This window comes from Perca fluviatilis, chromosome 11 (genome assembly GCF_010015445.1).
Source record: "Perca fluviatilis chromosome 11, GENO_Pfluv_1.0, whole genome shotgun sequence".
Classification (NCBI taxonomy): domain Eukaryota; kingdom Metazoa; phylum Chordata; class Actinopteri; order Perciformes; family Percidae; genus Perca; species Perca fluviatilis.
In genome coordinates, this window is record NC_053122.1 from 5,767,381 (window position 1) to 5,785,447 (window position 18,067).

Below are 18,067 nucleotides of genomic sequence, written 5' to 3' on the forward strand. Positions count from 1 at the left end.
TTCTGGATCTAGATAAGTTTACCGGTACTTATCTGAACTAACGACATGATCACTGTCACTAGATATAAATAAAACATTGACTTTCACTTGGTGCTATTCACGGACAGTAAAACCCTCTTCCTCATCCCAGTCAGTCACCATAGTTACAGTACCAGGCTGATACACGTCTCCCCAACGTGACGTCATACCGCCGATGCGGAAGAAAAACACTAATACCAAAAACGACAAAACCTGACAAAAACTGGCCTTTAACACTATTTGGAGACATTTTTAACAATGATATACATATATTGAGTGCTATATGTACCTATTAATCAACAGTGGTGGTTAACTGCAACATGGGCTTTAACGGGCTGTCGGTCACTAAATGTTTTTTGTATGAGCGCACCCCTCTCTTTTTTTCTCTCTCTCTCTCTCTCTCTCTCTCCAGCGCACCAGTCTCCACCTGATCTTCTAAGAACGGTGAAGCCGTTATCAGTGGAGTATTGATTGGTCAGTAGGCGGTGCTTTTACACCGGTTGATCTCTGATCTCCAACTTAACCTTCTCCCGACCAGGTTAAGGCGTCCAGCATAAGTTACCACGGCGATTGAACCCGATAACAAGTGATCCACCTTTGTGATTGAAAGCATGTTTACCTTAGTAAAAGTGCCAAACAGCAGCTCCATTATCTTGTTCTAGTTCTGCCTGCAGAGTCTGGTAAAAAAGTGTAAAGGTTTGGAAATTTGTGTTACTTGTGATACTATTTTTTATGTATTATTTTATTGATTTTATTTTTAAGTACTTGAATTTACCTGGATTATTTTAATTTAAGATATTTTGTAATTAATTAATTAATTTAAATGTATTTAATTGATTGGATGAACTATAATTTGCCTAAATATGATTATTTTGTATTTTTGTCCGTCTGATTGAATGCTTGTGTTAAAAAATAAATCAGACGTTACTCAACAGTTACTCAGTACTTGAGTACTTTTTACCAAGTACTTTTTACTCTTACTCAAGTAATTATTTTGATGACTACTTTTTACTTTTACTTGAGTCATATTATTCTGAAGTAACAGTACTTTTACTTGAGTACAATTTTTGGCTACTCTACCCACCTCTGGCTACATACTGTAAATATCCCAAGCAGTTCGCCTTACATTGGTCGCTAGACTGTCACGTCTTAATGAAGCCTGTTTGATCGCTAGAAACTAATTTATGTATCACATTGTTTAATCTTATTGCCAAAACACTTGCTAAAATCTTTGAATCTGTATTTTGAATTGATAATGGTCTGTATGATGCAGGGGTTTTCTGGATCCTTGTGATCTTTTGGTATTAACGAAATAAGAGATTGTTGCATTGTCTTTGGCAATTTCTGCTGACCTGAGAACGGTCCTTCAGGTCATTATTAAAGACGTGGTACTGGCCGTTACATTTGGTCACAAGCAGGGCATGAAGTTAATTTTTTTGACCACCAGCCACTTTGGCTTTTACCAGCCACTTTTTTTGCCTCATAAAAGGTGAAAAACAGGACTTGCTGTGTCTCTATGATCCTGTCCTGTCCTGTTCATGGAAGCCTACCGTGGACATGCGCCCGTCATCACGTGCTGTAGTAAGGGGTTCAGCCTTGATAATACTGCATAGGGGTCCTGTGTTGGCTCGTTACGCCACTGCATATACAGTGCCTTTGCGAGTATTCGGCCCCTTGAACTTTTCGACCTTTTGCCACATTTCAGGCCTCAAACATAAAGATATAAAACTGTAATTTTTTGTGAAGAATCAACAACAAGTGGGACACAATCATGAAGTGGAACGAAATTTATTGGATATTTCAAACCTTTTAAACAAATAAAAACTGAAATATTGGCGTGCAAAATTATTCAGCCCCCTTAAGTTAATACTTAAGGTTTTCAGTTCTTTCCACAGATTCTCGATTGGATTCAGGTCTGGACTTTGACTTGGCCATTCTAACACCTGGATATGTTTATTTGTGAACCATTCCATTGTAGATTTTGCTTTATGTTTTGGATCATTGTCTTGTTGGAAGACAAATCTCCCGTCCCAGTCTCAGGTCTTTTGCAGACTCCATCAGGTTTTCTTCCAGAATGGTCCTGTATTTGGCTCCATCCATCTTCCCATCAATTTTAACCATATTCCCTGTCCCTGCTGAAGAAAAGCAGGCCCAAACCATGATGCTGCCACCACCATGTTTGACAGTGGGGATGGTGTGTTCAGGGGTGATGAGCTGTGTTGCTTTACGCCAAACATAACGTTTTGCATTGTTGCCAAAAGTTCGATTTTGGTTTCATCTGACCAGAGCACCTTCTTCCACATGTTTGGTGTGTCTCCCAGGTGGCTTTTGGCAAACTTTAACGACACTTTTTATGGATATCTTTAAGAAATGGCTTTCTTCTTGCCACCTCTTCCATAAAAAGGCCAGATTTGTGCAGTATACGACTGATTGTTGTCCTATGGACAGAGTCTCCCACCTCAGCTGTAGATCTCTGCAGTTCATCCAGAGTGATCATGGGCCTCTTGGCTGCATCTCTGATCAGTCTTCTCATTGTATGAGCTGAAAGTTTAGAGGGACGGCCGGTGTTCGTAGATTTGTAGTGGTCTGATACTCCTTCCATTTCAATATTATCGCTTGCACAGTGCTCCTTGGGATGTTTAAAGCTTGGGAAATCTTTTTGTATGCAAATCCGGCTTTAAACTTCTCCACAACAGTATCTCGGACCTGCCTGGTGTGTTCCTTGTTCTTCATGATGCTCTCTGCGCTTTACACGGACCTCTGAGACTATCACAGAGCAGGTGCATTTATACAGGAGACTTGATTACACACAGCTGGATTCTATTTATCATCATTAGTCATTTAGGTCAACATTGGATCATTCAGAGATCCTCACTGAACTTCTGGAGAGAGTTTGCTGCACTGAAAGTAAAGGGGCTGAATAATTTTGCACACCCACTTTTTCAGTTTTTATTTGTTAAAAAGTTTGAAATAGCCAATGAATTTCGTTCCACTTCATAATTGGGACCCACTTGTTGTTGATTCTTCACAAAAATTACAGTTTTATATCTTTATGTTTGAGGCCTGAAATGTGGCCAAAGGTCGAACGTTCAAGGGGCCGAATACTTTTCGCAAGGCACTGTAAGAGATGAGAGGACTGACAAAATCAGAGGCCCGTTCAGAAAGCAGGTTTAGTGAAAACTCTGAGTTGGTTAACCCTGAGATGAGGGAAACTCTGGGTTTTCCGTTCCAGAAAAAGAGGTAACTTAACCTCGGAGTCAGTTACTATGGTAACTGAGTCTGTGAACCTAACCTGGTCGGGAGCAGGTTTTCTTCAAGAAACCTCGAGTTTCTCTCAGTCTCCACCCTCTCAGAGGGAGGAGAAACTCATTTCCTCATTCATTCATTCAGTCTGTATCAGGCGCATTTTAATGCAGTTTTATCTGCATGAATAAAAAAAACGTATTGGTTTATGTTAGGCAGACTAAAATGTTTTTTTTTCAAACATGTCATGTCCTTTTGTCGACGATCCCGTTGATGAAAAAGCTGTATTAATTCACAGAGAGTTTACGTCGGGAGATGATATTGAGTCCCGACTGGATGTTTTGTTCATTTCCACATAACCGATTTGAGAGGTATTTTTTATCACAGTCTATTAGATATGATACCTTATCCTTCCACTAGTTCAACATCGTGGACAGGCTTTAACATCCCAGCAGATTCTTTGTGTCGCATTACGTTTTTTGCAAACAGCAGTTTTCTTTAGGCCTATAACAGCAGCGGATCATACTGTAATAGTAAAGCCACTGTATGTAGAGCCGTCAGAAAAGTGTGATCGCTCTGAAACGTTTTTTAAACTTGTTCCCTGGACACAAACCAGTGAGAGCAAATAAAAAGAAATAAATGATTATACTTATAATTCTGTTAATGATCATGGTCCTGCAGCCTCAGAATGGGAATAGTATAGTTTACTTTTTCGCCCGCAGGATTGCACCTAAATAAAATTATAGGTGTAGCCTACATTTCCAGTTTTCACCAGTAAAGTTAACTGTGATTAAATATGAAATTAATACACTGTTAATGCGCGCGCGCATTGACTTCGAGCAACAATTTTCTCCAACACCAATTCTCTCTCTTTTGCAGCAGCAGCCGCTGTCTTGCTTTTTAACGAAATACATGTTCAAACCATAGACAGTTAATATCTATGGTTCAAACTCGCTGTTTGTGCGCATGGGTATTTCCGCCGACCGTTTGTTTGTGGTTGTTACCATGGTGAATCGTAGAATCATGGCTCCATTCATACTGCCTTATGTGCATGCGCGTAACTCTGAGTGAACATACTCGAGTTGATTGAACCAACTCATATCAGCTGTTCTGGAACCGAAAACTCAGAGTTTCCCATCTCAGGGTAAATCAACTCAGACATCAGGGTTAGACTCAGAGTTTGTTAAACCTCCTACCTGGAACGGGCCTCAGGGAGTAGCCCTACGCGCACCACAACAACAACACACTGGTGAATGTGGACCATGACACATGAGTTGTTGCAAAAAGTTGCAACTTTTTTGTATAGTTCTTAAAAATAAAAAAATAAATAAAAAGGAAACTTGTTTTTGGGGAGAATAATAATTAGTACTATTAATTAATTACTCTGGGTTGAGATTTTCTAGGAACCTTACCAAAATGGCTCAGGATGATGATGTTGGTATAATATGAAAACGGCTGGTGGATTTAAGACACAAAATAATAATTTATTGAATGAATCAAATATGAACATATGTGTCAGTGGCTTGTTGATCTTTACATTGTTAGTTAATTTCCTATCCTGGGCTGGGACTCACACCATGCGGTTTCATATTGGACTTTAACTTATCATTGCACTTACAATAAAGTAGCTGTCCTCAATTTAGGTCATCCTGTAGGTCTCATCTGCGTTTTTTCCTGCATTCACCGTGTGGTTATTGTGTGTGTGTGTGTGTGATTGTGTGTGTTTGTTTTGTGAGTGTGTGTGTGTGTATGCGCGTCAGTCGCGGGAAACGCAGCAACAGCCCCGCCCGCTGCGACAGCTGACAAGATGCTCACGTCTGGAATAAAATACTTTAAAATAAGCAACCGCCGCGTACCCTGCTTACCGATAGTTTCCCATCTGAATCACTCAATTCTCATTGATTGACAGTGTTACCTGCTAATTGCAAAATTAACAAGCAGAAATGTTAATTTCATACCCTGGTCACAAGTTCCTGCAGCTCTTCGCTGTCCTTCAAGAACTCCTCGATAGTTTTCCCTTTGAGCTGGTCACCATGGGTAAAGAGAACCATGCTGTATTTGTCTGCTTCCTCTCCAAAGATTTCCTGAATCTTCTGCACCCATCTTCTTTTCTTCCTCTGTGAATCTGCCCAGTCTGATGACGACCAGGAAGATGGGAGGTCCAGGAGAAGGATAGGAAACGCTTTGCACAATATTTTTCTTGGTTTTCTCTTCATTAATACTGGTGTCAAACAGTCCTGTAGTGTCAATAACAGAAACCTTTTGTCCATCCACTTCACCAGAGGCCTTAGCACAGTGTTCAGTCAAAGATTTAGGGAGAACTCGGATTTAAAATATACTTCTCCCAGAATGGTGTTTCCTGCGGAACTCTTTCCAGCTCCGGTCTTCCCCACCATCACAATCCTGATCTCTTCATTATTGTATCTGGACGGTTCTGATGGGAATGGTGAAAAAATTGCAAAACGTTTGGAACCAGTTTATACAACTACAACATGGGCAACTCTGACAGTGGGCAGTTGAAGTTTTTACCTTACCTAGTTGACTTGATATAGGGCCGTAAACAGAGGCATAGAAATTACACTCAGTTGACTGTTTATTAGGAACACCTGCCACAACCTAATATAGTCTAATACAGCAGTACTGCAATAAATCCTCCTTCATGAATTTTTAGGCAAAGGTTGGCCAAACAACAGAAGCACCTCTATAAATAATGCAGAGTGAATCACAAAAACTGAGAATTTCAGAAAAGTTTTTCAATTCAAGCAGTTTCCCCTTTAAGACTGTTGGGATTGGTTCATGTTATGACATACAATCCATCTATAAATGTTTGTTTAGATACAAGTTACAATCAACATTATGAATACAGTTTATCGATTTATTGGCATATTTGCCGGCCATTGTTGGGTTAAGGAGAGAAGTTCAGTTTGGTGCTGCAGAGCTGAAGAAGTAAAGTCAGTCTGTCTGAAGAGAAACTTCATTATATAAAGACTTCATGTAAAAACACCACACCTATAAACACTGCTGACAACAAAAAGCATCAAACACTGTGTCTTGATGTTTATTGTTAAACTGGTTATACAAGTATACGTGTACAATGCTAATGCTGGCGGCTCCATTGAAGAAGAAAAAGAGTAAGTTAGTAAGGGACATGTTAACCTTTGTGTTGACTTCCTATCAAGCATGCAACTTTGTGTTTTTCTGAGTCGAAATTTCAACATTTAGCTGTTATTTTTCGACACTTTTCCCAACGGTTTTGTCGATTGTATTCCAATTTTTGTATCACTTCTTTTACTATTTTTGTCACCTTTGGCGATGTTTTTGATGTTTTTTTCAATTTTTTGGTCACTTTTTTCAGCGTTTAAAAAAAAATCTTGTTGATTTTTGTCCCATGCGTTTTTGTCACTTTTTTCAACGTTCTTTTTCATACTTATGATATAGAAAGTTTTTGTAAACAGGGTTAAAATATAATGAAATAAGTAAAGACAAAAATATAAGTTGCAATGTAGGGAAAAACATAACAAGGAGAAATATAGTCTCAATGTCTATTGATATGATGGCATTAAATTTTATAAATGTCTGAGGTAAAAATAGTTTTACATACAAAATCCAAAATGGCAATGTGGAAGAATAAATGGAATATAAATGTGAATGTCTGTATTCCAGTCTACTTTGGTTTAATTAAATACATACTTAAACATTTCACCTTAAAAATAAAACTATACCTCAATGTGAGATTTAATAATTTGATTGTGTTATTGAGAGTTCAATTACGCGATGAGTTCAAAATTTTTGGAATAGATTTTAAAGTAATTTCAAAAGCCTCCTTATTTTAGGTTTTTGGACATATTCTGTCCTTTAATTAATTTCTCTCCAGCTGTATCATTCAGACTTTACAGTTCTTCCAGGCCAGTGGAGGAGGCTACTGTACAAAGGTTGTTTCTCAAAGGAGTGCAGCTCGGTGGCATCCATTTACAGTTATTATTTCACAGTTACATAAAATGAAACAAAATGAATAAAGAAGTTTGTGTGTAAAAATCAGTTTTCTTTGTATGTTTCTACCTGGTTCTGTGTGACACGTAAGTCACATTAAATGGAAGGAGACCTTCATGTCCTGTATTTAGTATCTTTAACCTCTGACTGATGTCCGTATGTCATTTATTATCAGATTTATTTCATGATCACCATAGAAACATGTTCTTTACAAGCTGTGGCACTTCTAAATATGTATCACTCATCTTGTACAATTATTAACCAGTTGTGTTTATTTGACATTTAGTGTTTTAAGGAATTTGGCGATAACTTTAAACGGGTCTTCATGCTGTACTCTATATTTTTTCCTCTCCTCCTCCCATTTCTCTCTCACGAGCTGCAATTAACACTTGCATCCTGATCACCATAGAAACATGCTCTTTACAAGCTGTGGCACTTCTAAACATGTATCACTCATCTTGTACAATTATTAACCTGTGAAATTTAGTTGTGTTTATTTGACATTGAAGCACTACATACGGAAATTAAAAAGGGGCTGTGAAGACAGTTTGGTACAGCTGCTGCTTTTCAGCAAGTCAGAATTTCACCTGCAAACAGCAAATTTCTTATTTTACCCCAAAAGATATTTTATCACTTTAATTATTTGCTCTTCTCTATATTTTTTCTCTCCTCCTCCATTTCTTCTCAACGAGCTGCAAGTAACACTTTCATCCTCTTCTCTGTCAGCCTCTGCTTCCTTTATTAGTTGCTCATACTTTTCCTCTAGTTTCTTCATTTCCTCTTCCTTTGCGCATTTGCTCTTCTTTCTCTTTAAGGATGCGTTGTTTCTCCTCTTCTATCTTCCTCTCTGCCTCCTGGAACATTTCACTGGTGTAATGACTTCCTCCATTCTTCTGTGTTATATATCTGATCTTGTCGAGCAGCTCCCTGACCTGAGAACGGTCCTTCATCTCATTATTAAAGACGTGGTACTGGCCGTTACATTTGTCCACAAGTTCCTGCAGCTCTTCGCTGTATTTCAATAACTCCTCAATAGGTTTCCCTTTGAGCAGGTCACCATGGGTAAAGAGAACCATGCTGTATTTGTCTCGCTCTCCAAAGATTTCCTGAATCTTCTGCACCGTCTTCTTTTCTTCCTCTGTGAATCTGCCCAGTTTGATAACAACCAGGAAGATGTGAGGTCCAGGAGAAGGATAAGCAATGCTCTGGGCAATATCTTTACTGATTTTATTATAATCAATCCTTGTGTCGAACAGACCCGAGTGTCAATAACAGCAACCTTTTGTCCATCCACTTCACCAGAGGCCTTAGCACAGTGTTCAGTCAAAGATTTAGGGAAAACTCTGATTTAAAGTACGGTTTTCCCAGAATGGTGTTTCCTGTGGCGCTCTTCCCAACTCGGTCTTCCCCACCATCACAATCCTGATCTCCTCATTATTGTATCTGGTCAGTTCTGATGGTAGAAAAACTAATTTCAAAACGTTTTCATATTCAACAGATTATTCAACATGGGCAACTCTGACAGTGGACAGTGGAAGTTTATTTTTTACCTGATGGAGTCGCACTACATAGAGCCTTGAAAAACTTTTAAGACTGTAAGTTGCCTAGGTAGACTATGTAACAGAAGCACCTACTTTCATAATGCAGACGAGACTGTCCTCAAGAAACAGGCCCTGAGGCCATTTGTGTTAGCGCAGTTATGACCCATATTTACATTTCTAGTTACCGTAATTAGGAGGGGACCAAAGTAGAAAGTAAGGGAATAAATATTGAGCGTCATTTGTTTTTTTTTAAGATGATTTTTTGTGGGATTTTTAGGATTAAGACAGGAAAGTGGGGAGAGGGAGAATGCAACCCAGTCTCACGTCAGTTCGTGATGTGATTACGAAATGAAATCTATTAGAACGTGATGCCATTACGTTATTGTGAAGATTTACGTGTTGGGGTCACGTTTTTATACTAATAATGTATTTTTAATTGAGAAGCATCTTACGTAAACATCATCATTCTCAAATTACCGGCCAGAGAAGTGGATACAGCTTTGATATTATTGGTATTTTAGCTCAATAACCGCTGTTTTAATCAACATTTAGTACCAGATCTTATCACGGTTTATATGTATTTTTTTTATTAATTTTATTTTTGGAGCTTGATTGTTTTGTTGTTTTTATATTTTTAAAACTATAATGCTACATCTTTCATCATGTATTTAGCTGTTATTATGGTATGCATTTCTTTATTTTAATAATATTATTTCGGTCTTATTACCGGTAATTATTACAGTAAATAAGACAGAACAGTAAGCTACGATATGAGCCGAGCCGGGCGCATTCAAAGCCGATGTCCCACGATGCAATGCGGGCATTCATTCTCAGAATCAGACGGCGATCAGCGGGTCTATAACGCCAGTATCGCTTCAATGTACATAAGGGATCACGTAGAGCGTTGTTATAGCGACTACAACAACGACGGGGTGATCAGGACCCCGACGCCAATCTTCTTCTAGCGGATTTATTGATAGCTCTCCTCCAGAGGGGAACAGAACTGCGTCCATGGCAACGCTTTGCTATGCATGGTGTTATACTTAGCAACGGTCTGTTATCAAGAAAATAACAGACCGCATTCTACATTAGAATATAAGCAAGTCATGTAATAAATATATATAATCAGTTTTGTCACCAGCAACAACATGTTGCTCAGTTTTGTTCCAGTAAGTTATGCAACGCAATAACGTTTTAAAAAATCAGCTGAAAACTCCGGAAGTGACGTCGTAATTAACGTTCGGGCAGATAGAAAAGATACAAATACATAATATTCGTAAGTGATGTTTTTGTCTAACGTTGTATTTGAGGAGTTAAACAATAAAGATAGCATCAATAATAAAATACAGTTTCATGTATTTGTCTCATGTACTGGTGGGCTCGGCCGGAGGGCGCATCAATCTGAAATGGAACGAAGCCCACTCACGGCAGACGGCAGAAACAGAAGCCGAACACGTCCTCCCACTCACCCGGAAGAACTACAAGTGCTCAAGCTTTGTAACAGATTCTGGGCAGCATCTATAGTGGGAGTTGTAGGGCCCTATTTTAACGATCGGAAACGCAAGTAGCAAACGCAAAAAACGCGTAGCTTTGTGGGCGGATCTCGGCCGCTGTTGCTATTTTACCGGCGGGATAAATGACTCTTCGCCCCACGCAAATCTAAAATGGGTTGGTCTGAAGTAGCTAGGTGTGGATTGGGCGTAACGTGAAAATAACCAATCAGAGCGTCATCTCACATTCCCTTTAAGAGCAGGCGTATTGTTCCATGGCGGATTGCTATTATGACGGCGGATTTGCCTGGCGCACGCCAGCGCAGCTGTCCGGATGTGGCAAAGTAATAAATGCCCATCTTGACCGGGTGGCGGTTGCTTGCGGCGTCTCGGACGCATCTCCTCAAGTCTGGAGAGGATTGCTGCAGCCATGGAGCGTGGGCCTCCAAAACGCACCTGCGCTCCTGTTGTGCCCTTCCTCTTCCCCCACTCCATCTCCGTCCACCCGCTCCATCAGGAGTGCACGTCGCCATTACTCCCAGGCCGAATTCCGGCGGAGTGTCCAATCCCGTCTTAGTTCAACATCACGTCTCCTTAAGTCCTCTAATATTTCCTCATTTATGTCATCAACACATCCATGATTCATGGAAATGTGTAAAACACAACAAGCCACAAAGAATGCTGCGACTTTTTGAGGACTGTACTGTAAAAGTGCCTCCTGATCTATCCAAACACCTGAAGCGCATTTTCAGTAATATTTTTCCTTGTAATTATGTATGGTTTGCAAAAATGGGAACTGCTGCGTTTGTTTAGATGAGAGAAGGGTATCGCGTTGTGTACACGCTACATTATGGCCAAGCATGCGCCCCTAAAATAGAATCTGAATAACGCTATTGCGCGCTGACTTACTTTAGACCAGGTTTTTCCTGGTCAGTGGCGGATTTGTTTTCTGAAACTGCAAAATAGCATGAGAGAACGTTTTGCGCCGAACACGCCTCCTCTTTTCGCTGAACCGCCCGGGGGCGCAAATACATTCCCTAATTTACCGACGTGCGTCTGTGGAGGGAAAAGTCCGCTGTGCGTCGGGTGCAAAATAGGAATGATACATGCGTCGGTGTACAAAGTCAATTGCGCTGGGTGCAAGATAGGGCCCCTAGTGTTTAAATATATTGGTATATTTCTCATAAGTAGAAGTTGGTAGTGTAGAATTCTGGATACACCCTAAGGTTTTTTGCGATGGAGAACACACTGGTGTCATCAGATTTTAAAAATAGAATCGTTAAATAGGTGAAAATAGCTTGTTACCTTATTTGACAGTGCTTACAGTGGATAAACTTTGGAGACCATATCTACATGATAGCTGAGGTCCAGAGCTTTTTGTAACAGCTGGTTTTATGTGTATAGCACCTTCTGTTGCTAAATGACAAGCCTTCAAACATGGACTGGGTTCAAGGTTCAGAGGTCAATATTTCAAAGCAGGAGTAATGTATGCGCTCCAGACTGACATATGTTACTCTCCAGGTTGAGACCTTTCCAAAGATTTGTTTGCTATAGTCCTACGACAAGGTTTTAATTTTCACTTATCATAGGGACCATTTTGCAAGCTATAGGCAAATGCTGAATGCTGACAGCTGATTTTCTTTAAACGTTATTACGATGCATAACTTACTGGAACAAAACTGAGCAACTTGTTGTTGCTGGTGACAAAACTACTGATTATATATATTTATTACATGGCTTGCTTATATTCTAATTTAGAATGCGGTCTGTTATTTTCTTGATAACAGACCGTTGCTAAGTATAACACACCGTTGCCATGCATAGCAGAGCGTTGCCATGGACGCAGTTCTGTTCCCTCTGGAGGAGAGCTATCAATAAATCCGCTAGAAGAAGATTGGCGTCGGGGTCCTGATCACCCCGTCGTTGTTGTAGTCGCTATAACAACGCTCTACATGATCCCTAACGTACATTGAAGCGATACTGGCGTTATAGACCCGCTGATCGCCGTCTGATTCTGAGAATGAATGCCCGCATTGCATCATGGGACATCGGCTTTGAATGCGCCCAGCTCGGCTCATATCGTAGCTTACTGTTCTGTCTTATTTACTGTAATATTTACCGGTAATAAGACCGAAATAATATTATTAAAATAAAGAAATGCATACCATGATAACAGCTAAATACATGATGAAAGATGTAGCGTTATAGTTTTAAAAATATCAATAAACAACAAAGCAATCCAGCTTCCCTTGCCGAAATAGACCGAAATAATAACATTAAAAGAAATACATATAAACCGTGATAAGATCTGGTGAATAAATGTTCATTAAAACAGCGATTATTGGGCTAAAAATAACAATAATATCAAAGCTGTATCCAGCTTCTCTGCTGCAGCCGAGTGGCAGAAAGTTTCGTGATGTGATTACGTAAGATGCTTCTCATTGAAATACATTAGTATAAAACCAAAATTAATTTTTTTTTATAATGCCATCACGAACTGACGTGAGACTGGGTTGGGAGAATGACATGCAGCAAAGGGCCGCAGGCCAGAATCAAACCTGCAGCCGCTGCAGCAAGGACTGACCCTCCATACATGGGGCGAACGCTTAACCAGGTGAGCTACCAGGCGCCCCGGCAGCAGAAATTTTAAGGAATAAGGTGGTAGGATGGGCAGGTGGATGGGTCAAACAAACAAAGGACTTCAAGTTCCGAAGAAAAAAAAGCGCCACGTGTGTAACCTTCATCAAGTGAAGTAACATCTGATTTTAACCCAAACCATGATCTTTTTCTAAACTTAACTAAGAAGTTGTGGTGCCTGACAATAACCAAGTAGTTTTTATTGCCTAAACTTAACCAAGCTGCGACTTTTTCACAACATTAAAGACGTGTTTAAAATCGTGACCTTTATATTTTATAACCCTTTATATTCAAAACCCTAACCTCATAAGGTCATATTTCCACCATCACTAGGGGCGCAAATTTATGAAACACTCTTTCGAGTTTTTTGATGGTAGGATCATACGACCCATATCGTCGTATGGTTTGGAGGACTTGTACAGCAACGTGACATCCTGACTTCACGCAAACATGCACGCCGACTTTCTTAAGCCAAGTGGCGTGTTATCTGTACGCATTTTGAGCTATCCCTCTGAATGTCTACGCTGTATACACGTAAACATACACTCCACTTGTGTGTTTTCGCGAGAAGAACGTGTTATCGCCAGTGTTTGGAATAACGCCATTTAAAAGAACGTTGTTAGGTAACAGCGTGATTTTTTCAGTAACGGGGTAATCTAATTACTTTTCCCGTCGTTACAATGCCGTTAACGTTACTGGACGTTAAATGCGGTGCGTTAGTATGCATTGATTGAATAAACTGTGTAATCCGAACGCACCACTGGCTCACAGCTAGTGAGGAGGTGGGTTAATAACGAGGTAAGCGATTATGATTGGATAAAGCAGAGTCATGTTTCATGGTAGCCAATCAGAGCCAGTGTTTTTACACACATGCCAGCCCACACACACACACACACACACACACACACACACACACACACACACACACACACACACACACACACACACAACAGCTAAAAGAGATTCGATGAAGCAGCAGAGATGGCGAGTCAGGAGCAATCCGATGAAAAGTTGGCGTTTTCAAGGTGGAGATATAAGCACTACTTCAAATTCATTGTGGTCAAAGGCAAGAACGTGCATGTAATGTGTACATTATGTCCAGGACGGCGAAACTTTGTGCGACTTCTGTTGTAAGCAACTCTAATTTAATGAAGCAACGAACCGCATCTACAAAGCTAGTGGCCAAAAACACCGATACCTCCACCACAGATGCATAGCCCCGTCCACTAGCAAAGAAGGACTCGGAGGAAAGTTTACTTTTGTTGTGAACAAAACCCTTGGAAGTACAGGTTGTTGACCAGTTGTCTCAGGTTGAGAGAGTTTGATTTAATTTGCTAGAGTTAAATGCACTTTATATGGTGTAACTGTTTACTTTTCTTACAAAGATAATACTTGAAGTGCAGGATAAACCTCTTGCTGTCTGTCGACGTGCAATAAATATCGAAAGTTATGTACACACACCTGTCTGTTTTACTTATTTCAACTGAGTTGTGAAAACTGCTCAAAAAAATCCAAATTCTTTGACATATAGCAACTTTTTTTTTAACAGTAACGCTAATAGTTACTTTCCCTGGTAACGAGTTACTTTTATTATAGAGTAATTCAGTTACTCAGTTACTTTTTGGAACAAGTAGTGAGTAACTATAACTAATTACTTTTTTAAAGTAACGTTCCCAAGACTGGTTATCGCTATGGTTGAGTTTATGAAACCTGACACGCGGGTTGGCTTTAGTAAAAGAAGGAAGCGACGGCTGAGTTTAGGAAACGCCACACGTGGGACACGAAGGAAAACGTCACAATGGGGACACGGGGTAAAAGTCCTGTGTTTGTGTTTTGACATGCAATACATCTTTAAATAAATATTGAGATACATGCTGCAACATTATGAATACAGTTGACTTACCATTTTCGGCATATTTGCAGTCCTTATTTGGGTTCTGGAGAGAAGAGCAGGTCTGCTGCTGAGCTGAAGAATTGAAGTAAAGTCAGTTTTTCTGCAACAACACTTCCTGATATGAAGACATTAAATCATCTATAAAACAATGTTGCTGTTAGAGTGAAATGAAAACTGTGTCTTTTAATTTTGCTATAGTGGGATGTTTCACAGGTTAGATTTGAATATATGTTTGTAATGTTTTTATGTATTTACTGTAATTCTATTAAAGTAAGGAATCTCTGTCTGTGGGTATGTCCATCGGCCATCTGTCATTCGAATATCTGGAACCGTTCATCCGATCTACTTCTCATTAAATAGGTGAAGTGCTGGGTACCCAGCACAGTGAATTTGGGTCAATTCATAAACAGGATACGTTCATTATTAATATTCTGTGAATAAAACAAAACTGAACCGACCTGAATGGGCAAAATATGCAGCACTCTGTTCTACAGAAGTAAACATGGAGACGCCTGAATTCAGCCACAAGCCATCTGCAGCGGGCTACTCATGACTTCTCAACTCCGGTCTTCCCCACCATCACAATCCTGAGCTCCTTATTATTATATTTGGTCAATTCTGATGGGATGGCTCAGCTCTTTACACATGCATAGTATTGTGCAACTTCAACATGGGCAACTTAGTTGGTATTTGAAATTTAGTGTTTACCTTATCTAGTTATCACATGTTGGGTCTTCAAAAACATTTACGACTGTAAGCTGCTTAGAAAGCCTAAATAGCAGTGGCCAGGTTAGCTCCGTTGGTAGAGCAGGCGAACATATATAGAGGTGTATGCCTCGACCAGAAGGTCCAGGGTTGGAGTCCAACCTGGATGATTTCCTGCATGTCTTCCTCCTCTCTCTCCCCTTTCATATCTAGCTGTTCTTTCTGTTAAAGGCTGACATGCCCAAAACAAATCTTTAAAAAAATCCTAAATAACAGGAGCACTTCTTTGTATAATACAGAGTAAGTCAGATGGGGATTTGAGAAACGTTCTGTTCAACAAGGAACAGTTGAAGTTGGATCATTCAGCACAGTCTCAGTTCATGTAGATGTGACGTTATTTGAATCTATTGATACGTGTTCACGGAGACGTTTTTGTCGGTTTTTTACGTGGTGGACAACACGAAAATGTGAACTAATGTATTTCAATGGGAGGCATATTTCGTGGCCACAGCACGAAATTGTAGGGAGTGATATAAAAAGCCGAAAATCCGCGTAGGGAGGTTGGTCGAGGTGGTGGATGGGTCAAACAACACAGGACTTTAACCGCGGCGGGCCGGGGATCGGCGTCCGTTCGCGGCTTTGTTTCCGGGGATGGCGTAACTGCGTGTGGCGTTTTGTCCCGCCGATGTTACTGTGGCGTGTCTCCTGGCGTTTAACGGCCCCTTTCCCCGTAAGTTTTTCCTAAACCTAACCTCAGCCATCCAGTTATTGTGGGCGTCCCCAGTGGCGCGTTCCGGCGCGTCCCGGGCCTCCCGGCTTATGGAGCGTCCTTTTGGCCGCCCCGGGGTCCCCAGCCGGGCCGTCTGGCGCCTCCCGGCTTATGGAGCAACCTTTTGCCGCCTCCGGCATCCTTTCCCGAAAATAATGTGACATTTACACGTAAAATAACGTGACAGTTAACGTAAAAATAACATTACAGTTACACGTAAAAACAAGAAAACGTCTCCGTGAACACAAATAGATTAAAATAACGTGTACATTTACACGAACTGCGTGAGACGGTTGGATCATTGCTTTGAGCTATGACATGTAATCCATCTATAAATATATATTAATAATTACTGCAGCCCTGAGATCTCCTGCTTCACAACAAACAAATATGAGGCGTAATGAGCAGCTTGCACAATTGACCTATACGGACATTTTATGGGTTGAGGACGCTGTGGTCGGTGATGATAGCTGAAAAGTTGAATGTCTCTTATCTAAACTGCTTACATCAGTTGAACAGTTAAAAAGTGAAAATAATTTAGTTGTTAGGGACCTTTTTAACAGATAAAAGTAAAATATATCAGATGAAATCTTATGTGAAATCGGTTGGACAAAAATTACAAATAAATATTAGTTTTGGCGAGACTAGATTAATTGAAATTTTCAATATATTTTGACAGGACATGAAGCTACATTAAAAAAGAGTGGACAAAATTCTGCGAAAAACATTTTTGACTAAAGGTTAACTTAAATGTAAACTATATAACTAAATCATTTTAAATTGTTGATGTTGGTATTGACAGTGGTAGAACAAGTACTCAAACAAAAATCTTAAGTAAAACTATTAGTACACAGTATAAACACTATGCACGATTAATGAAAGAGGGGTCCTGAAAGAGTCATTATCAGCACAATGTACTTAAACCAACTTGCATCTATTAAAAGGTAGAACTTTAAATTCTAATATAATGCTGGATAATGTAATGACTGTTATTGCATCATATTGTAATCATGATATTTGGTGAGTAAAATATGAATCTGGATTATTGTGAGTTTAAATTACTAACTCAAGACTAACTTAAGTTTATAACTTAGGCTTCGATTGGCTTATTTTAGAGTGTAGACTGCAAAAGAGATACATATACATGCCCCAATGTCACCTGTGTCATCAGTAGATGATTATAAATAGATTATTAGAAATTATAAATAGCCTACAGTTAGATATTAACTTACCATATCTGCTGAATAAGCTGAATAGGATGAGTAGGCTGAATAGGCTTCCCATGTTTGGATTGTAGAGAGCAGATGCAGATGTGCTGCTTTAGAGTCAGTACAGAAAGAAGGCTGAGAGTCTGTTTGCGACAATGCTTCTTATCTGAAAACTTCATACAGCAAACCACACCCATAAAATCCCAAAACATGAGGTGTTTATGTGCTTAGTTCACAGGCTGCTTTATACATTCATCATACATTGAATAAAGCAAAGTTTGTCATTTAGCCCCTTTTCCTAGCCCAAAGTTATAGTGTAATATAATTGTACTTATGTAATGTATGAATTTTAAACAAATTTTATTCAAAACAGTGTATATGTCACTTACAGTAGGTCTACACAGTCTACACACAACACACAACATGAGACACTGTTTTCAGGAACAGACAAATACAAATTCAAGTGTCACATTTAATTAACAATATACAGTTAGTTAGTACATTCAGCAGTCAGCTGCTGCTTTATCATTTTAATCCAGCACAGTTTGGATATGTACTACTGCATTTTCATT

At 39.6% G+C, this 18,067-nt stretch overlaps 1 pseudogene; it reads right to left on the bottom strand.

Annotated features, from left to right (window-relative positions):
• The window catches only part of LOC120567972, a 44,279-nt pseudogene extending 26,653 nt beyond the window's left edge, over positions 1-17,626 (bottom strand).
• Positions 17,627-18,067: the final 441 nt, after the last annotated feature.